This window comes from Lissotriton vulgaris, chromosome 6 (assembly GCF_964263255.1).
Source record: "Lissotriton vulgaris chromosome 6, aLisVul1.2, whole genome shotgun sequence".
Lineage (NCBI taxonomy): Eukaryota > Metazoa > Chordata > Amphibia > Caudata > Salamandridae > Lissotriton > Lissotriton vulgaris.
The window spans coordinates 659713378-659737245 of NC_141694.1; positions in this window are offsets into that span (position 1 = coordinate 659713378).

A 23868-nucleotide genomic window follows, 5' to 3' on the forward strand; every position below is an offset into this window, starting at 1 on the left:
GGATTGAAAAAAACTGCCGGATAAAACTAGTTTTCCGACGGGAAACACGGGGCAACTCCTGTAAGAACTCTTGTTCTTCTCTCTCCTCTTCTTCAAGTTCATCCTCTTCCTCCTCCTCTGTGTTGGCAATGAACCGAGATGATGGTCCTCTCTTCTCATGAGGAGGTGAAGGTGGTGGTGGGGGTGCACCAGCTGAAGCAAGTACAGAAGCCATTGCTCAATTATATGTAAATGGTCTTTCTTTCACCAAGATGAAAGTCAGAGTGAGGAAAGAAGGAGGGGTTTTCATCATTTGGGAAAAGCAAAAGTTATAAACCAATGAAAAGTGTTAATTTTAGATCACATGACCTAGTATTACATCATTAGGAAACCAAAAGTGAAATGAACCAATGAAACGTTTTATTAACAAGTCATATGACCTGTTCCGCTCACGTTACGCGGTGCGCGCCGCGTCCCGGATCGTTTCCGGTTCGCGGTCCGGAGCACTTCTGGGAGCGCTAACGCGGCGCGTCATAAGACGCATTACGCGACAAAGTGATACGTCGCGCTTCTGCAAAACGTCACAGTTGCGCAAATGAAACGTTTACCGGTTCGCGGACTAGGTCGCGGCATCAAGATGAGCTAACGGAAAGCTTCCCAGTTCGCGAATCGAAAGTGAAGCAAAAAAATATTTTTTTTAAAATTATTAATAAACACCTAAAATATATTTTTGGATTTAAAGAAGAATACATTTTACAGCTTCAGATGTTAGCTTTTAAAAAACCAATCAAATTCACTGAAAAAACCATAGGTTATAGACCATATATAGTTAGGAATTAGCATTTACAAAACCAATGAAATTCACTGAAAAAACCATAGGTTATAGACCATATATAGTTAGGAATTTGCATTTACAAAACCTTGAAAATTCACTGAAAAAACCATAGGTTATAGACCATATATAGTTAGGAATTAGCATTTACAAAACCTTAATTTACTCGCACAAAACCATTGAAATTCACATATATAGTTAGTTGCGCTAACTATATATCGCGCACCCGCAATCCACTGCTGATGATGTCACATATTACATCATTCATGACATGGTCAGTGACATCACTGATGACATCACTGATGACATCTCAAATGACATCACTGATGACATCACTGATGACATCTCATTTGACATTACTTATCACATCACTGATGACATCATTCATGTGATTATACGATGAACCTCTTCAGACTCTGATATAACCTTAGATACACTCAGTGTAAACAGACACTCACAGACTGTCACTCATCCATGGAGTTACTCACACACCTAGTCATTCATGCAAAGAATCAATCACACCTCCATTTCCTCAACTATACAGTTATACACACCTTACTTATGCGAACATATACTGACACATCTTTACTCTTTTATACAATCCCTGATACAAGTTCACAATGATCCATACAGCCACTCACACATTCACTGGCTCTTATGCACAGTAATTTATATATGTGAACTCTCACATGTACTGTGTTTTACATATGTACTTACTTTGACATGTAGCACTGAGATATCCATTCACTCACCAATACACTCGTACACAGTCAACCACCCATACAGCTGTTTCAACATGCAGTTTTGAACCCATAGATCTAGTGAATAAACTGTTCACACATGTATGCACAGAGTCACACACCTCCCAGCCACCCCCACACACACACTCACTCTCCCATACAAATACTTGGACAACCAATCAATAACCCATACAGTTACTCATATAGCTACTGATCAACACATGCAGCAGTTTGTAGAACAACAGATATAATGATGCACAAATTAAGACAGTTTAGTCACTAACCCATGCACTCAGTGAGACACATTTAATCACTCTCTCATACAGTCAGTCATGCACCTACTAAATCCTTCATCCAGACACTTATACATCCACTCATTCTTCAATATGTAAGACATATTTTAACTTTACAGAAACATACAGTCACTGGATGTTGTCATCAGTGATGTCATCAGTGATGTCATTTGAGATGTCATCAGTGATGTCATCAGTGATGTCACTGACCATGTCATGAATGATGTAATATGTGACATCATCAGCAGTGGATTGCGGGTGCGCGATATATAGTTAGCGCAACTAACTATATATGTGAATTTCAATGGTTTTGTGCGAGTAAATTAAGGTTTTGTAAATGCTAATTCCTAACTATATATGGTCTATAACCTATGGTTTTTTCAGTGAATATATATATATATATATATATATATATATATATATATATATATATATATATATATATATATATATATATATATATATATATATATATATATATATATATATATATATATATTCAATGAAAAAACCATTGGTTTTAGGCCATATATAGTTAGGGATTTGCATTTAGAAAACCTTATTTTACTCGCATAAAACCATTGAAATTCCATATATAGTTATAAGCGCCAACTATATATCGCGCACCCGCAATCCACTGCTGATGATGTCACATATTACATCATTCATGACATGGTTAGTGACATCACTGATGACATCACTGATGACATCTCAAATGACATCACTGATGACATCACTGATGACAACATCCAGTGACTGTATGTTTCTGTAAAGTTAAAATATGTCTTACATATTGAAGAATGAGTGGATGTATAAGTGTCTGGATGAAGGATTTAGTAGGTGCATGAATGACTGATTGAGTGAGTGAAAAAATGTGTCTCACTGAGTGCATGGGTTAGTGACTAAACTGTTTTAATTTTTGCATCATTATATCTGTTGTTCTACAAACTGCTGCATATGTTGATCAGTAGCTATATGAGTAACTGTATGGGTTATTGATTGGTTGTCCAAGTATTTGTATGGGAAACTGAGTGTGTGTGTGTATGGGTGGCTGGGAGGTGTGTGACTCTGTACATAGATGTGTGAGTAGTTGATTCACTATATGTATAGATTCAAAAGTGCATGTGGAAACAGCTGTATGGGCGGTTGACTGTGCATGAGTGTATTAGTGAGTGAATGGATATCTCAGTGCTACATGTCAAATTAAGTACATATGTAAAACACAGTACATGTGAGAGTTGACATCTATAAATAACTGTGCATAAGAGCCAGTGAATGTGTGAGTGGCTGTATGGATCATTGTGAACATGTATCAGAGATTGTATAAGAGAGTAAAGTAAATATGTGTTAGTATATGTTTGAATAAGTAAGGTGTGTATAACTGTATAGTTGAGAAAATGGAGGTGTGATTGATTTTTGGCATAACTGACTAGGTGTGTGAGTAACTCCATGGATGAGTGACAGTCTGTGACTGTCTCTTTACACTGATTGTATCTAAGGTTATATTAGAGTCTGAAGAGGTTCATGGTATTACCACATGAATGATATCATCAGTGATGTGATCAATCATGTCAAATGAGATGTTATCAGTGATGTCATCAGTGATGTCATTTGAGATGTCATCAGTGATGTCATCAGTGATGTCACTAACCATGTCATGAATGATGTAATATGTGACATCATCAGCAGTGGATTGCGGGTGCGCGATATATAGTTAGCGCTTATAACTATATATGGAATTTCAATGGTTTTATGCGAGTAAAATAAGGTTTTCTAAATGCAAATCCCTAACTATATATGGCCTAAAATCAATGGTTTTTTCATTGAATTTTCAAGGTTTTGTAAATGCAAATTCCTAACTATATATGGACTATAACCTATGGTTTTTTCTGTGAATTTCAATGGTTTTTTAATAGCAAATATCAAAAGCTGTCAAATGTCAAGTACGTGATAGGTAAAAACATTTTCGTGTTTATGCACGCTGATGTGCTTTGAACGCTACCCCCCCCCCCACTCCCCTCTTTTCTCTTAGTAGTACTCTCTCTTTGCAGATAGTGAACGGTAGTTAACGCAGACCTTTACCCCTGTTGTAATCCGTCGTACCTGCTTGTCTCTCCATTTGATTGATTATTATCCAAGCATTTACTGTTTTACAATTGGTTCTCTTTGGATCATTCTCTATTTACAAACAAGCACAAAGTCGCAATACTCTGTTTAGTCTTTGCAGATAGTGAAAAATCGTGTAAAAAAATAAAAGTAATCGAGCAAAATCAGTAGACCACTAATTCGATCTCTTTTTGACCTCGGTAAAATACAAACATTAGGAACAACCCTTCACGAGAAATACGAAAATAGTGAAATGAACTGAGCTCCACACCATGAGGGCTGCAAGACAGCTCGACTCCGCCACCCACACCGCCCAAAATAACGACAAACCCTATGCAAATATTATAAATATACACAACACACCAGCAAAGAAACAGAGTAAAACATTTTATTAAATAACTATTTACATAACTATTTTATACTTTTTATTGCCCGATCCGGCTAGCTCAATTGATCGAGCATGAAACTCATGCACTGATAGCAAGCGTTGAGAGTTTGTAGAACGATGGCTTCAGATTTTCCACATACGGTGTAGTAGCGCGAACTGGGAGGGGGCGTTTGGATTCTACCCCTTCCCCAAATAAGATTTTCATACGTGAATGTTCGTTCATGCTTTTTGTCCCTGAGTTGCTTCCATGTCACTGCCTTACAGAAATGGCATAAGTCCTGGTTGTTGAGTGCCATACTTCAGAGTTCTAAGCAGCTCTTGTAACACTGTTTAAACCTTATTTGCACCTGCTGCAGCTTCACTATTCAAAGTAAGTGGGGTCCATTTGTGGACCTGACTGCATTGGAAAACAATGTGATACGGTGCCTCCCTAAACCGCTTGACGGAGGCCCCCGAGGGGCGGTGAAATGGCGCGGACTGAGAGGGGGCGCTTGGCTCCTGCCCCCTCCCCAAGTCGTGTTGCCCTGGTGAGGCCTGAGATCGCCCCCGGCATAGGCGGCCGGCTCCCGGGGTCCGGCGGAATTTTTTCCCTTTTGAAGAATCTTCCATTCTGGACCTTGTCCCACAATCCGTTTGACCTGAAGACACGCTGTCATGGGGCGCCCCTTTACCGTTTTAGTTGCCATTCCGCCCGCTTTTGGTACTCTGTGCCTCTTCCGCCATTCAGCTGTTTACCGCCCGCTCTTGCGACTACAACGTCTCGCTCACCATGTAGTTGAGTTGCTCCCGCTCTTAAGATTTAACCGAACTTTTTGGACTGCTGAAAGCGGTTGTATTCCGACCGCTGGTTGGTGGAGACATTTTGACTATATTCTGGACCTGCATTGTCGCGTAATGCGTCATATGACGCGACGCGTTAGCGCACCCGGAAGTGCTCCGGTGCGCAAGGCGCAGCTTCCCGGAAACGATCCAGAGCGCGCCGCGCAGCGCGTAACGTAAGCATAACAGGTCATGTGACTTGTTAATAAAACTTTTCATTGGTTCATTTTACTTTTCTTTTCCTAATTATGTAAGACTAGGTCATGTGACCTAAAAATAACACTTTTCATTGGATTAAAACATTTTTTTTCCCAAACGATGAAAGCCCCACCTTGTTTCTGGATGTTTCAGACTGAAGCTGGCGTCACCATGAGAGCACCACCATCTCGTAGCTCCGTCGTGGCCATTCCGCAAGCAATCATGGCAGCCGCTCCCCACCGGAAGCCTGTGGGAGTCGACGGCCCCCAAGACTTTTGTACAATCTTCAAGGCTGAGGGGACGCTTTCGAGAATGGAACCCAAGCCCTGGCAGACAAGCGTCCGAGTTCCAAGGTGTCCCAGGGCCATTTTACTGGACCAGGCCCAAATCCGAAGAGCCGGCCGCCATTTTAAGAGTCCTGTGGAAGCCGCCTATCGCTGCACCGCAAGAGTGGGAGCAACTCAACTACATGGTGAGCGAGACGCTGTAGCCGTAAGAGCGGGCGCTAAACAGCTGAATGGCGGAAAAGGCACAGTGTAGCAAAAGCGGGCGGAATGGCGACTGAAACGATAAAGGGGCGGCCCACTACAGCAGACAAGCCTCCGCCATGTGCTTCAAAACTGCATATGTATCTCGTGATATCAAGGTTGGGCAACCAGTACACAACAAGCAGTTACGAGTCCCATTTACACCGGCGCCATTTTGGGCGCGGCCGGGCAGGTCCAGGATCTACTGAAACATAACAAATGAGGCTGACGTCTCTGAAGCAGTTGACGAACAGCAGGACATAGCAAATAAACATGAACTCTCTAAAGCTGTTAACTCACTGCAGGACAAAACAAGTGAACCTGAAACCTCTGGAATAATTGTCGCTCAAAAGAACAACACACAAAACTCTGTAGAGCCTGAAGAAAAAAAAACAGAAGGGCACTGTAGTTTCAGACACACTTAACACTAATGACTAAACAAAGATATCGTCTGTTTATGAAGCAGTTATCATCTTGACAGAATTGACAAAGAAGTGTACAGACACCAATGCTATTAAGAAACACAAGGAAATCCTAACGCATCAGCATTCTCGGAAGAGGTTGACACAGATAACATCTTTTAGGAACAAAGAAAGACCTGTTCACTCTTGACACCCCAGGTGCTGTGTATGTTGCACTATAGTGCTGCATCGAGAAAACGGACAACCCTATTGATGTGGATTTTTCATTATTGATTATTGTAAAGAAATGGCGACTCCCCCCTTTAGCAGATTAGCTAAATGTTTGCGTAATTTAGGCATAAAAGTTATATTATTGTTGTTGTTGTTGTTATCGTTATAGTTCTGGTTAATTTCAAAAAATGGTTAAATATATTTACAGTTTTTGTTGCGTTCGTTATATTTAAATGTTAATAAAGTTTTAAAATCTAACTTTTTTGGAGTGCTATATATGTTTAAAAAATCGGGTGAATGGGGCCTTGAATCGGGTTATTGTCATGTGTGGGCTTTGCAAGTGTACTGCTACAAGATCGGACATTTCAAACTCAAATGCACGTTCTTTTTCTTACCTTTCCGAAGCATGGAGCGCAATAGCAGGCAGAGAAAGGGTGATGCACGTGTTGAACACTGCCTGGCCTGGCAAGTTGCTGGTAGTGCCCCCCCGCCCGCTCCTGAAAGAGGGCACACACACACCGCCGCCCCGAGTACTTCACAAATCTTTAAAAGACCATGCGCTTGTTCATGAGGCTTAAATGGTTTATCACCCCTTCTAGAACCCCTGCATCGACCCTCTGACGTTTCCTGGAAGAATTAGCACGTAACACAATACCAAGCCCTGTCAGCTGAAACCCCCGCGAAATCATGGGGCATATTATCAAGGGGGTTTATTTCCGCTTTTTTGGCTTTAAAAGCCAAAAAAAAAAGAGATAAAATTATCTCCCTATTACCAAGCTGTCGCTAACACCAGTTAGTGACAGCTAAAAGGAGATAGCGACCATCTTGGGCCCCGCTTTGCATATCAGTGATATTTATCACTAATGACATGCAAAGTGGGCGTGCCAAGATTTTAGCGACTGGAAACAGTCCCTAACCATCGCTATCTCCTATTACCAACTTTTGGAGATATTCGCGCTAAGCGCGAATATCTCCAAAACCTAACACCTGCCCTGAGCAGTTTTAGCCATGTTATCCAATGGGAAGTGGATAACATGGCTAAGAGCATTTGCTGGATAATGCATGAATATCGCTGACTTTTCAACGATATTCATGCATTGCGGCCGTTTTTTATCGCATTTGCGATAAACCTTGCTAATAGCAAGGTTTATGTGCGATAAAATTCGCCGAAGTGCGGCGATAATTTTTGTCTTTAAACAAGTTCGAGACAAAAATTATCGCTAGTTGTTGGTAATATGCCCCCGGGTTTTTCCTTGCAGGAATCGGGAAGCGAAAGACTAGCACTGAAATCAGTAGTCTCACGCCTGAATCGGGAGGGTTGGCATGTCTGGATACTCTACAGCTGGGGCCATAAACTACATCCGCAGGGCTAGGTGATAGCCTAGGTCCGGCCTGGACAATCGGACACAGAGGAAGAGGAGTGTCAGAGGGTGCGGTAGTGAATAGGGTGAAAGGGAGGTGTCGGGCGGGCACAGGGTGTGATTCTCAGAGAAGAGCAGCGCAGATGGGGGGAAGTATATAGCCCATGCATGAGAGAGAGAGCGGGGGTGACCAGTGCGTGGGGGAGATGCTTGCAAGGGTGGGGAGCCATGCTGAGGATCGACGGCGTGCAGAGAGTGGCCCTGGTCAAGGCATCTAAAATGGCTGCCGTGCACGACAAAATTGTGGCATTGGACAAAAACGCAAGATGGCGCAGACAATGTTTATCAATAAGGATTCATTTATAACAAAATATTTACTCGCAGTGACAAAATGGTGGTCAACACTTCCTGATTTCCATCGAATCGAACGTTAACAAACGTCACGCAGCAACAAAAAAAAAAAAAAGCTCACGCACAGAGCAGTTTTTAGCCATGTTATCCAATGGAAGGTGGATAACATGGCTAAGAGCATTTGCTGGATAATGCATGAATATCGCTGACTTTTCAGCGATATTCATGCATTGTGGCCAATGTGCGGCGATAATTTTTATCTCTAAACAATTAAAACGAAGCACAAAATGGCGAATTCCCGTTTCGCTACCAGTTTGCGGCCCAGTTCGCGGCCCGTGAAGCGCTTCTACCGTGAAAAATCATTTTTTTTTTATTTTCCCCACGGGACCCTTTAATAACCCCAACAACATTCCTAGGGGGTCAAGAGGGGTATACCTTGCCCCCTTTCAATAAATTCCCCCTTCGTTTTTCACCTCTTCTTCTCTCTCGATCCTACCGAGAGATAAGATGGCGGCCGCTCCGGACTGTTTAGAATGTTGACAGACACCGGAGAGCCAATCAGCTTTCTGCGCGCAAAGTTCCGTTTCGCGAAAAGTAAGCGGACCGGAGCGCAGCCCGGAGCGCTGTTACAGATATATATCTTGTTTTGAACGTTAATTTCTCAAAAACTACTGGAGCACATATATTGAGACCTAGCAAAGGCACATCGGGCTAACAGTCCCTACAATTTTGCCAAGTTTCGTGCAAATCCATTCAGCCGTTCGAGCTAAAAGTGAGTCCAACCGCCCTATGGAAAAATGAATGGGAAAAACGCGTTTTGGGACCCCCCTTTTTTCTCAGCCCCCCCTTGACGAAACCCCACCAAATTTTCAGGGGCTGCTCAGAAACAAAATGTGCCATTTTCCTGAAAATTTCAGCCGATTCCGTCCACAAACGCCAAAGTTATTAGACATAGAATTTTCAGAAATCCCATAGGGAATTAATCCTAACTATATATACCTACTGGCGATAGCCAGTAGGTAATATATATATATATATATATATATATATATATATATATATATATATACTACGTAGAGAGTCTGTTTAACAAGAAAATGAGGGCTGTCAGTATCGTGGGACAGACAATAAAGAGTTACCAATCAAAATGTGAAGAACACTCGCTCCTCTGCTTACTGTTAAAATGATGCCCTTGGCTGTGTAATTAATGGGTCAATGCACACGTTCATATGCGTCATATTAGAATGTATGCATGTGCTCATGATATGTCAATGGAAATAATGCAAGGTAAAATGAGAAACAAATTAAATGATGGTGAAACCAGTCAACACTACATGACTGAATGTAGAGAACAAGATTAATAATTTACTTGGTAAAATCTATAATTTCTGTAGCGTTAGTAGATAACATAAGCATTTAATTATTTATTGAGTAAAATGAGCATGGCTTCCAGTAAATATTCTATACAATATTGTTTCTCAGAATGAAATTCACAGGAAAGCTGTAATGCTGCCACACTCTCGCCATCCTTAACGTTTTTCACCTACCACAATGAAAACCTAAAAAACACTTTCCAGTGCGAGAATATTTAACACATGCTTTGTTTGAAAAAACAACAGTGCAACTCATGAAGTGTTAAAAGAATGAAGATCTGAGCAGCATGTGAAACAGCAAACATAGAATGTGTCTTTGTCTTCACGGTGTAGGGAGGAAATCTTGGAATCCTCAATAGTTTGAAGATGATATAGGAGGCCCACCTTGCATAGTAGTTCAAAGATGGACACTGTGCAAAGGCACGTTGTATCCTTGCTACTTCTAAAGGGGCAATGTTACAAGTCTTAGCATAAGTGACATGCGCAGTATGGGAGTGAAAGAGATAAGCTTGGCAAAGATGGAGGAAATCTCATCATGCCTAGCCCTAAACATGTAGGGGTAGATTTACAAGGACTGGCGCATCCCTGCATATCAGCAAGGATGCGCCAGGTAAGATGCGTCACGCAAGTTTACCCTTGCGCCACAACAGATGTGCCGCATTTACAGTGAGGCGCAAGGATAAACAGTTGCTTGACGCATCTGATGGCGTAAGGGCGGCGCATTGCTGGAGCCGTGTCGCAAGTGCGACTGCTCGAGGGCTGCCCATACCTAACATGCTGCGTCACGCCTTACGCCTGCTTCAAGCAGGCGCAGTATTTTGACGCAGCGGCGTTGGAAAAGTGACTCTGTGACATATTGTAGATTTCACTGCGTCACTTTTCCGAGGCTTTTTCTGATGGAACGCCCACCCTGCATACATTATACCTGACCAGATTTAATGTGACGCAGGGCTTTACAGCGTGACGCATCTCCCTAGATGCGTCACATTGTATATACGGTGCAACATGGCGCATGGTTTATGCTGCCGCTGCGCCACAGAAGTGATGTATCAGCAGCGCAAATGTGTCACAAGGGGCTTGTAAATCTGCCCAGTAATATTTCCTCAGCCTGATGCCTATATGAGGACAGACTCCCCACCATGATTTCCAAGATCACTCTCTTCCCATCCAGGTCGCATAATATTTCATGTAACAAAGGGCTGATGAAGAGAGAACGCAAAAAGATGCTGTTTACTCCATGAGGCTTGGTTCTGATCCAGTAGCGTCAATAGGAACCGCATTTAGGTGATACAGAATGAAATTGAAGCAGAGCAAGAAGAGAATAATCAGAAGTGGTCTATCTTGAAGTGATTCATTACGACCTCCTATTTTTCTCATTTTACTAGTATTCGCCCTATTTTTTCATAAACTTCGAGATAATTACGGGTTTTACTTTTTTTATTTTATGGGATAGACCTCGCGTATTCCTTCTCCTTTACCAAATATCTTAACACTTCCCTTATTTCAAGGCTATGACCTTTACGGTTTACACTTAATACTTACTGGCACCCTTCAAACATTTTTAATCAAATGGTTTTTGATCTCTGGAATTTTCCTTTGGTATCCCGGGGAGTTAACCTGACAAAATGTCATGCTGCTTTTTCATTAATCACAGAATGTGTGGAAAAGACCTCCTTTTAACTAGGCATTGGCATACATTGCGCACTCCCAGCAGCGACGCTGATCGTGAAAACCTTGCCACAACCCTCAGTTAAAATGTTTCCTGTAGGCGAGGCGCTCTCTCTTCTGTCGTAGTACACCACAATGACAATGCAGTCTAGAAATACACCAAACGAGAGAAGGCCTTGTTTTCAGTGCACAGATATGTAACACCGAGGGAGGGAAGGCAGGCACGTTACACTTAAAGGGAAACCTCACGCCCTCGTGCCCTTGTGTGAAAAGAAAAATATACGTGTAGCAGGGTCTGCCCTTTTGCGTCCTTTATAGTGAGAATCATAAAGGTTGTTAAAAAGATCCATTGTCCTTTCAATAGGAGCTGCGTGTTCAATCGTGTTACCCTACTTGACGGGACAGCATTTGCTGGGCCTTCAAACACGCCAATGAATATCCAGCAGGCTTTGCTGTAGGCCGCACATCTTTGTCAGCTTCAAAGGATTCCGCAAATGGTAAACTCAACAAGGGAACTCTAGGGCGTCCTAAAAGCGTATAACGAGCAGGTAGGCTTTGAAGCACCAGAGCCATGCTTGGTGATGCGTGGAACCCCCACTGCGCGCTGCCTGCATGACATTTCACCTGGAAGGACTCCACAGCGCCAACATTTTGCTTTTGGCCTCACTCTTTGCTCATTATTGCAAGTGGGGGAGAAATGACCCATATTTTCAAAACGGGAAGCTGGATATAGAGCAAGCAATACATTCTCTGAAGATAACACCTTCACTCTGGTAGGTGATACACTATCTGGTCATGCTGTTTGGAAGTCCATTGTACAATTTCTAGATTCTTGTTTCACGTTGTTGAAACTTGACTGATTCCTCCTAAAACGCATTTCTGAGGCCAAGCTGTACCAAAGGACTTGAAGTAATTAACCTGTGTCGTAGAAAGTGATAACATCTGCTAAACTGCAGACACGATGAGGGTACTCTGATCGTGTGCGCAATGGGATATTCCACAGATTACTAGTACAACTCTTATCCTGGTATTTCCTGATGCTCTACTTGTAGCAGCCCGCCGTGTAAGCTACTAAAACATCAAATAAACATTAGCCAAGGAGCATCAAATATGCAAATAATATTTAAGCAATTGTTTATGCTATTAATCAAGAATCAACAATCACAAAATTCCAAGCAGGCTCCCTTCTTTTTTTTCAGATTGAAAATTCTTTAATGACAATATCCACTGTATCGATTTTCATTTGCTTTTGACAAACTGTTGTATAGTTTATACAATATCCACAGCTACTGCCTACGCGTTTCGTCCCATCAGGGACATTATCAGGGCTAAAAAACAATTATCTTTTCTTCAATCCAAAATATTGCCAAATTGAGTGTTCCTCAATACTCTTCTGCCTGGTATTGTGTTGTGCGACTATTTGTTAGCGCCTATCAATGGACATGTACGAGTTTATCCAAATAATAACGTGCTGGCTGGGGGTCATCACTGCTCCTGAACCCAATATTAAATATCCTCCACTTCAACCCAGCGACCGATCCGTTGTCTTATTACTGATAGATCCAGTCACCCTATCTTCTTAACTTGATATAGCTAAATTCCCATTCGTATTACGAGCAATATCCGAAGTAAAACTCCGTCACAGTGTCCTGACCAGCACTCTGTTCAACGTGAACCAGTCTCCCGAAACATTGTTCCGTCTTGACAACCGTTACGATGAATCCCGCCATCCATCTGCGTATCAAAGCCCCACTTTGCATTGGGATAATTTGACATTGTAGCTGACTTTGCAAATTGCATCATCCATATTGCAAATGCCTAGTAGTCACAATGGAAGAGGCGAGAAAATGGGACTGCTAGCTGCTTGTGGCATTCAGCCCCATGTATCAGTGCTTCGTGACCAGTCCTGCAGTGGTAAAGCATTGACTGATTTCTGACCGACAACATTCTCCAGGTCCCATTGTGACAGGGATACTGGCTGCATCAGGGAGAGGGTACACTATACCGGTCTATGGACATTTGCTTCTTTGCACATGTCCTTTGCATAATGTGGCATTTTTTTTAACGTTCTTTAATGCCCTTGCAATTGTGTAATGAAACCCTTATTCAGCTTAAAATCTTTTGTTGAATTCACCATGCAAAAGACACACTGTGACACTTCACGCAAGGGTCAGAAAATGAGACATTTCAATTATTTATTTAACTCCTCAAAGAGAGGCAAGACGGCATCTTCATTGCAAACAGAAGGATGTGGCTTTTCTGCCCACCATCAGCAAATCCTTGAAAATACCTTAAAACATGTTAAAACCCTATGACTCACTGTGACATTTGTCAATTCCAAATAAATACTACTGCTTGTTTGATTGCCTTAGAGACCTGAGGATTCCACCGTACCTCCTTAGTATCTTAGTAAGGCTTCATAAAGGCAATTTTGCCCATGTAAGGTTTGGGAAACATGGCGAATTGACACCCCACTTCCCTGTTGGCAAGGGAGTCCTGTGTGCTCGCTCCTACCTTGTTCTGCCTTTTTATTAATGGACACATTGAGCAGCTCAGGGAGGTGAAGAACAATGATGCACCTAGGCTAGCTTCTGGCAGGGTCCCGGCGATGCTGTTCACTAATGATACTCTCCTACTCTCAAATTCACCCATAGGAATACAGTGTATCCTCGACAGCTTTGATGCTTTCTGTAAAATCTGTGGGCTGGAGATTAATACATCAAAGACCAAATATATGGTCTTTAACCCTGCTAATAAGTCCAGTGCAAACCCATATTTACAAGGTACTTCACTAGAAAGAGTGTCAGTCTATGACTACCTGGGTGTTACTCCTACAGAGCATCTGGAATGGGGGTCTCAGGTGACTAAAGCATCCCATAAGCTAGCGCAGACAGTGGGAGGGCTTATGAAACTTTACAGACCTCAACATTTAAACCTGCAGGGCCAGTGTTCGAAATCTACAAAACCCAGGCCAGGGGTGGCTCAATGTACGAGGCGGAACTGTGGGTTCATTGCTCTGCTCCCAGCTTAAATAACATTGGGAATAACTTTATGAGACAGCTGTTAGGTCTCCCCCCGAGCACCCCTCTAATCCCCCTACACTTGGATCTGGGCATCAGGCCTATTTGTGAAGAGATTGCCCCTAGACCCCTAACATATGGGAGAAGGCTATGGGTGATCCCAGAACTGGCCACATATCGAGCTGAGCTTAAAGAGATACTGAGCAATCCGGGCTCTGCAAAACTACCCTGGCTCAAACACATTAGGGTTCTCTGTAGTAACCTGGGTAAAGCAGAACTTTGGAAATCACCAGAAGAATCATGCACATCAACTTCACAGATGTAACTGATAAGATCGTACAGAAGAAACAGATTATCAGTCTTATAAAGTTTGCCCTGTGGCCGTTTGACCTAGCTTGGCTAGAAAACTTTATTGGCCGCTCCGCAGTTTCACAAGTAAATGCTCCAAACTAGAGTATGATGCATGCCCTGCCTGCAGTCACAAGGAGGAGGCCGATTTACATGTGCTCTTCTTTTGCCCTGCTTATAGAACAATACATCAGTGCTGGCTTGTTCAATTATGCAAGAATTTAGGTTTTACATAATGTGCTGTGGCATACAGAGTCCTAAAATATGACACTTACCCCCATTGTCTTTGCTGTTTCCTGCTTTTTAAATTCAACGTGGCATGCCCAGCGGACCTTTTTAAACTAGTAATCATGTTGTTAATACTTTGTTTGTACATATTTTTACTTTTTTAACTTGGGATAGCCGCCTAATTCTATCGGTTTTAATTGATAATGGATCTTTTTCTTCTGCATTTGCATTTTAATACTAAACCATGATATAGCATGTATTCTATATTCGTCTGATTTGTGTTCAAATGTACAGTTTTCTTTTATACACTGGCATATGTTGTATTTTTATGAAGGTGTATTATCCATGATCTGAATGTATATACTGTCTTTTTCATATATTGCTATGAACTGTACTTTTATGGTCCTTGGGACCGAAATAAAGTTATTGAAAGAAAGAAAGATTACCTTTACATCATTCTTGTTTAGCATCAATCGCAAATATCTCCTTGAAGAACATGTTGAAAATATTCAGAAAACATGCTTTAGATCCTAAACCCCCACTCAAAGAGCATACCAGGCACATTAGCTCAAGTCCTCTTACTAACTCCTAATGGAAGACCTCCAATGCTATATTCCTGTTTTAATATTCAAAGAGGGATAGTTTTTAGGTAAAGTGAACATTACGTGTTTTCACAGTGTTTCCAGTCTATGTACTTGTAAAATGCTGCTGCCATCAATGTAAAATAATTGAGGTAAAGCATAATCCCAACTCGGTGTTGGTATGCTACTACTGGTTTCTGAATTTACTTCTGTTTGTAGTTTTAAGCTCTTTCATTTAAAAAAAGTAATACTATTCTTGATTTTATTTGTCAATTATATTTTACCCTAACAAGCTGCACTTTACTTTGCAAGATCATATTACTGACGAGCCAGCTTCTCTACAGATTTTTCTCCCTAGGCCTTCCCTAGGCAGTGTTAGACCTTGGCATGGGTTCCCCTTTTTTCCTTCTAACCTCCTGTTATGCCTACTTCATGTTTGCTTGCTGTAAGATTATGGGCACTTTACCACTGATAACTAGTGCTGAAGATCATATGTTCTGTGCTCAAAATATAGTAAGATTCACTTATCCACAATTGGCATATCTATTTTACTTATAAGTTCCTAGTAAAGTGCCCTACATGTGCCCAGGGTTTGTCAATTAAATGCTTCTAGTGGGCCTGCCACTACAGAGTCTGTGTGAAGTTAATCTGCCGTTTCGACCTGGCAAGTTAATCCTCTTGCCAGGCCCACGCCTTCCTTTTTAATACATATACATCTCACTCCTAAAATAGGCCCTAGGCAGCTCTAAGGGCAGGGTGCAGTGTTCCTAAAAAGGTGGACGTGTACTTTTGAGTTTTACATGTCCTTGTAGCGAAATACTCTTAAATTAATTGTTCACTACTCCAAGGCCTATTTCTCAAATAGGTTAACATAGGGACTGTCCTGTAACATTTTAAAAGTGCAGTTTCCTATTGGGACAAAATAGGAAAATTACATTTGGGTTCTCTGGACTCACAATTTAAAAACACAACTTATGGTGAATTTGGCTTTTAAATTGTAATTCTGAAAATGCAATTTTTATAAAGTTATCATGAAGAGGGGGCTTCGTTCTTAGTAAACCAGGTGTGGACGAGTAACAATACTAGTTTATCAAAGCGAGAGTACCTGGTTTGTTTATTTACCGCTTTTTTATTTTATGCAGAAATTTAAACAATGACCCCAAAGGTTCATATGTTCAATGTAAAACATTTAAGTTTTTTAGAAAAACATGTACAGAACACATTTGCAATTTTTGTCTGAGAAACAATACATCTTGTATTCACCAGAGACCATTTTTGTGCAACTTACATAAATAAGGCAAAGTGACAATAATTACACAGTGAAAAATGATAACAATGAAATAACAACAATAACATCCAGAATTCATCCAATTAATTTCAAAACAATTCATCCAATTGCTTTTAAAGGAATACACCAGCTAGTAGTTTCAAGGACACAAGAACTCCATTCACCTAAAGATAGGTGATTGTCACGGAGTTGCTTAAGACTGCATGGGTAATTCTTTTGAACCACGAACGGGTGCTTAGTTCATTATGCAACCTAATTTTTGGGGGCTTAGAGTTAATTACACGCCCTATGCAGGAAATATATAGAAAAGGCCGACGCGTTTCTAATCCCTGTGGTATCTTGTGGGATTATCATCAGGGCACTGGGGCACAGTGTAACCTGGAACATGAAATTAAAAAGACTAATTATAACTTGACCCTGCTCCTCTTTTTCTTCTTTGCTGATTTTTACTTCTTTACAATAAGACAATCATGTACCTCAAATTCGTGAGATCCCCTCACATTGGTGGATTTAGGTGGAATCTCTTCCAAATAGGATCTGAAAACTGTCAAGGACAACTCCTGTTAATTTATAGGACAATGTTTCTCGTGGGATTTGATGTAAGCTGCTTTAGGTTCAAATATAAAGCACTTACTTTGTTACTGATGGTTGGAGTTCGCCTGGGGCTCACTTTCACTTGTAAAGCCAGCGTGACTTCCAGCTAATCCCTTCACTTTGACCTCGAGCTGCAATTAGTAAACAATGTACCCCAAATTAGAATCTTATTTAATGTTTTAACACTTGGATGACCCAAATGTTTCACACAAAACGAAGTAGCACTTACTTGTGTGCGATGACACGCTTATTTCAGTGCTCCGGACCTTCTATTCGTTTAACTCCTATGTTCATGAATTGTGCTGGCTGGAAGAGGAGCATTTAGAAAGTTGTCATTTTCTTACTTATACCATTTGGTGCCTTCTGCCTGTCCTAAGAATACACATCTGGGGTGGGTGACAGCTGGCTTTCTGCCTTCGTTCCAGACAGCCACATACAAAGGCAGAGTAGGTGTGACATTGCAGGCATCTACATGTTGATGGGTCATCCTTGGGCAGGATAAGAGGGAGGAGCTGACACTCTGCAACTAAAAGGGCTGTGCCTGTCCTCACACAAAGGGTTGCATGGCCCTCTGCAGTGAGTCTGAGGCCAGTGCAGGAAAGGGAGGGCCTTGTGCACTTAAAGCATCTCATTAAATTATCCCTACTTTCAATGCTAAATAGGGTATAAGTACTGGACCTCTGACACCATGATTTTAGAACTTTGTTGGAACAAAGGACGTTCTGCTAGGAAGAAGCTCTGCTGTGCTGTAGGAGGAACTGACACTTTGCTAACTGCTTTGCTGAGTGGGTTTGCTGCCTGCTGCTTCTTGACTAGGAGTAAGAAGCACTGGACCTGCTCTCTACAACCCTGAACCCAAGTTTATCCAAGGGCTTGCTGACTTGCCTCTTGGTCTTGAAGTCTCAAGGCCATCAAAGACTTCCTTCAACCCTACTTCAGCTGCAGGACTCTGCTATCCGTTAATCCTCGCTTACCTGCAGCAGTAATCCAGGCCTGGGCATCAAAAGTGGGTTCTTTATCTGCTTTTGCTTGGAAATTGATACAGTGATGACTTTGTGCTGATTGGAACCGACGAAGTGCCCTTTGACACCAACGCAGTACTGATCCAAAGACATACCTGCACGACTCGACGACGACGCTGGACCCGACTGCGAGGTTTGACCACGTCACAGCGCCAATCGAGGTCCTGATTGCGAGGCTCGACAACAACTCAGTGCAGATCCGAGGTTCTGACGGTGAGGCTCGATGATGACAATTCGCCTGCCTTGTAAGGGGTTCGACCAAGTCGCAGGACCCGACTAGGAGGCTCAACTTCGACACATTGCCTGACTGAATGAATCAGAACCTCCTTATTGAGTCTTTGGCGCTAATGCTTGCTCCATCCAAGGTACTGCATGGGTCCTGTAGCCGGCTTGCCCTCCAATGCAGTCGGCCTGAAACCTTGGATGTACTCAGTCTAGCGCAACCTCAAGTATCCCCTAAGTGCTATTAACTTTAAAGCACTATATTGCAGTTTCATCTTTAAAATTGAATAGCTCAAATTCTACTTATTGGATTTTTGTTGTTTTGATCTTGTCTTACTCAGATAAATATTCTCTGTTTTTCAAAACTGATGCGGTGTCTTAATGAGGTGTTTTCACTGTGTTATTGTAATTAAAGTGTGCACAAATACTTTACACATTGCCTCTTAATTTAAGCCTGACTGATCTGTGCTGAGCTACCAGAGGGTGAGCACAGGTTGCGTATCTGACTCACCCTGACTAGGACAGCCTTTTCAGTTTTTCTTCATGTGGCCATCTTCTTAGGGGGGGAGGGGTGATAATCGAATCTGTGAACTACTTGTTATGCAGGGATTTAAAACCATGCTGCAGCATGACTATGCAAGAGCTCGCAGTGGTTGCACCAAAAGAAAGCCTGTCTGTTCAATTCTGCGGCCATGGGCAGGTTGTGGATTGTCACTCTGCCATTTAGAGAGTGATTCAACCTTTTCAGCTCATGAAAATAGCATTACAGCAATACACTCAGTCTAAAATATTGGCATAAGTAATAAGCCTTTAAGAAGTGTCTTTGCACAACTTATGTCTTGTAACTCTGATTCGCCACATTTTTCTCAATGTGTTATGTTATGGTATGTTATTTTTTTTTCTAATGCACACAGCTACCCAACAAGGGTTTCCCAGCGCAGGCCATAAAAGAGACTCAGGAAATCTGAATTAGCAATGTTGATTGAAAAGCCAAGTTTTTAATTGCTTACGGTAATTGGGGTACAGCTTCTCTTTCCGCATCACATCAGGTAAGGAATTCCACAAAGTTGGACCAAGAACAGAGAAGGAGCGGCCTCCCATTCTCGTCAATTTGATCCTGGGAATTTCAAAAAGCTCTTCTGAAGAGGAGCGAAGCAGGCGAGAAGGATGGTAGGGGCATACCAGATCTTGTAAATATTTAGGAGCAGAGACGATCTTAATTCTGAACACATAGCATAGAGCTTTACATTGTATTCGATGTTCCACCCTAATCCAATGTAATTCTCTCAGGGCATTTACAGTGTTGGACATTCTGGGAAATCCACACAGCAATCTGGCTGCATAATTCTGCACCACCTGGAGCTTACGCAGTACATCCCTGTTAGACCCCAAAAAAAGAACGTTGCCATAGTGCGGGCGAGTTGTTACAAGTGCCTGTACTACCGTCCTTTGGGTATCGACAGGGAGCATCCAAATGACTTTTTTTAACCATTTTGAGATGGTAAAACAGGTGGCTGCAATTTGTACTGCCTGTTGTTTCATTGACAATTTATTGTCAATAATAAAGCCTAGATTGCGGACCTGCGAGGAAAGTGTAGGTAAAGGCCCCATTTCAGCTGGCCATTGTTGAGGGCCCTAATGTTCAGAATTTTTCCCATAAATAAGCACTTCCATTCCATCTTTTCCCCAATGAGCTTGAGTAAATTATGTTGCATCCACGATGCAATATTGCCCAAGCCCAATTGCAGAGTAGAAGGACACTGTTTCTTGTCAGCCGATAGGGAAAAGATGATTTGAGTATCATCGGCATATGAAAACAGCACCAACCCTGCTGCTTCAGCAATCACTTGCCATGGGTTGCACATAGATGTTAAAAAAGAGTGAGCTCAAAATCTAGCCATGTGGCCCCCATACAGGGATGTGTAGGACTTTGAGGTGGCCCTAGTGGAAAAGACCTGGAATGTTCGCTCTGATAAGAAGGAGGACAGCCAGCCAAGCGCCAATCCAGAGATGCCCAATGCCTGTAAGAAATTTATTAATATGGTGTGGGAAACCGTATCAAATGCGGCACTTAAATCTAATAGTATAAGGGCCACTGTACCACCTGCATCCCGACGCTGGCGTAGCATCTCAGTGACGCCCAGCAATGTGGTCTCCGTTGAGAATCCTGCTCTAAAACCTGATTGTGAGATGTGCAGAAATTGAGAGGATTCCACAAACGTAGATAGCTGGTCATTCACATGTTTTTCTAAGACTTTGGAAAAAGTCGTGAGCAGGGAAATCGGCTGAAATTAAACGGCATAGCAGGGTCCGCGTTTGGCTTTTTCAGCAACGGCAAGACCATTGCATGTTTCCAGGCGGCTGGTATCTCTGCCTCACTAAGAGAGGCAATTATTAGCTCCATAACCACTCTTAGGGCAGGCTGTTCCATTTGTAAAAGCGCTGCAGCTGGAAGCAGATTGCACAGAGAACCTGACTTTATGCTCGCTAGAATTTTTGTAAAGGAGCCAGTGTCCAAAAGAACCCACTGCTCTAATTTTAGCCGAGTGCTATCTGCCACGGTGGGTACCGGAACGATGCCAGGCAGAGCCGGACTCGTCACACAAATTCCTCCTAATGACCGATGGATTTGTTCAACTTTATTTATAAAGAAGTTAGCAAGAGTGTTACATTGTGGTTCGTCAAGAACAGGTGGACTGGGTTGCGTCTCTGAACCTGCAAACTTCTTAACCATGGAGAATAGGGTACATAGTGGTCAACAAATTGATCAAAGAGCATCTTTTGTTGTCAATTATAAAGCCTTCAATAAGGAAACCCAAACATCATCCATTTCACTCAAAAGGACCAGTAAGTGAGTACTCTGTAATTGGAGAACACGAGTTTCTTCACCCACCACATACTAGACCTGGTTGAAGAAAATAAGGCAACTCTGGTTTTCCTTACTGAAACCTGGATCAAAGAGAACCATACACCCAACTTGGATGAACTTGTACTGAAAAGGTTTTTACAATTATCATGCCTACCATAGTGATAATCAAGGAGTCAGAATAGATGTTATTGTACGTTCACACTTTTAAATTTAATTAGGGACATTTGAAACATACCACAATACGATATAGGCTCTATGGCTATCTGTAGTAAACCCAACACTGATTTATTTTATTTTATATTAATATCCTGCACCACAAATATACCCATGACCATTTAAAATACATTAATTGAAAACACTGGGCATTGTGTCAGACATTGAAATAATGTCATCCTACTGGGCAAGCAAAATTGATGTTTTGATTCTTCATTGGCATTTCCCTTCATTTTAAACAAGCATAGGGAACACATAGCCTTAACTTGATTAGTCAATAATGAATTCATAAAGCTGGTAATTTATTAGACTCTGTCTTACCAGAGAGTTGCAGTAGAAATAAAGGAAACTATCCCTTATATTGTCGATTGACCAGTTTGGTATTTCATTTGACATTCAACTGTCAAATTCGAAATATGGAGTTTCACTTTAGTGGAAACTGGAAGCATTGTTCTCCAGAATCAATAGTCGCATAAGCGGAAAGTAACTATGATTTGCAAAATCAATCTTTGACAAATCCTGCCCCTGACAGGATTTTAACATGTTTCTAAGGAATTGATTGGTTCTTTCATTCCCACTTACTAAACAGAAGGTCAGAAGTAGGAACTATAAACTATGTTTAACTCCAAAAGTCCGTGAATTAAAGTGAACCACTCAGCAATTCATATGTAAAAGGCGTACAATCTATGATTCAATACTTAAGGCGGTATATAAAAGCTTTATTTCAAATTAACAACTATATATTAAGGCTGCGAATACCACCTATTATTCTGAGTATATTGTCAAATCTAGGGGCATATGTACAAGCCCCTGTCGCCGCTGGTACGTCACTTTTAGTGACATTTCAGTGGCGATAAACCCTTTGCCTAAATTTACAAGGTAGCGCTAAGCAACTTAACATGGCTTAACACCGTAATGTAAATAAGGCCCCCTTTCAAGCTATACTTAGCATGAAAGGGACTTGCAATGAGTGCTGTGGTGGGTGCTCCTCTGTAACACACATTGATTTTGACGCTGCCCACTATTTACAAGGGTGGTGTAAATAGGAGGCACATCAAAATTAAGACCAGTAAAAACCTGGGCCTAACACAGCGAAATGAGGAGAAATGCATTATTTCTCCTCGTTTTTGTTGTTTCAATGTGTGTTGCATTGGAAACAACAAACTACCATGAATGATTGTTTATGTGCAAGCACACAAACATTCATTTAAAAAATGACGATATTCAACTTCTATGTGTACTGCACAATGCAGCACACATACAGCGCATCCCTGCATTTCTAAAGTGACAGAGCGTGGCGTTAGCAATTTTAGAGCTTACTCGCGCTCCACCACTTTCTTATACATATGCAACTAAATGTTTCTTAGGAGATCTATCATATTTTATAGGTGCTTCAATCTCGACCAGTGGCTAATTCTGTAATCTGTCTTCGTCATGATCTATGTGACAATGCAGCCTCTTTAAAAAAAATTTTTTAAAGATTACAACGAATTCATTTAGTGACCTAAAGGGAAAAATACCACACCAGACAGCTTGAACCAATTTAGGAAGACAACAGAATTGACTATAAGAGTCAATTAGTTAATGGAGAATCGGCGGTTACATCCTTGAACTCTATGCACGTGTTTGGTCCCCCTGTTGATATCTGCACTGCTTGGAGGTTAAAAAGATTGATTATCTCAATCCCTGACATATTTATTCAGATCTTCAAACAGTATTTCTAGTATGGACTTAATCCTGCACCATGGAAAACTGAGGTGGTGAAGCCGCTTCTAAAAAAGACTTATTTGATTCTGGAGTAATAGGCAACCTTCATACTAAACTGTTGCTTCCTTTTCATGAGCAAGATTCTGAAATACCTTGTATTTGCCAAACCTTCAAGATTCAAGTCAAGTCTAACATTATCTTTAGTAGATATCAAGTGTGCCAAGGTAAAAATAGTGACGTGATTGCAGTCTCTGCCTTAAATGACCTGTGGCTATTTGTGGGTAATATAGGAGCAGACGTCTTGTTGTTGTTGGGCTTGTCAGCAGCTTTTGATCAATGACCATGCTAAATTGATTTCAAGGCTTGTTGACAACAGGTATATTTATGACTGCCCTGAAATAGAAAACGTCCAGATACATAGACCTAGGCCTCATAGTGGCCAAGCGCCTGTTCACATGTCGCTGGAAGTCTCCTATCCCCCCAACGGCGAAGGCCTGGTATCAGTCCCT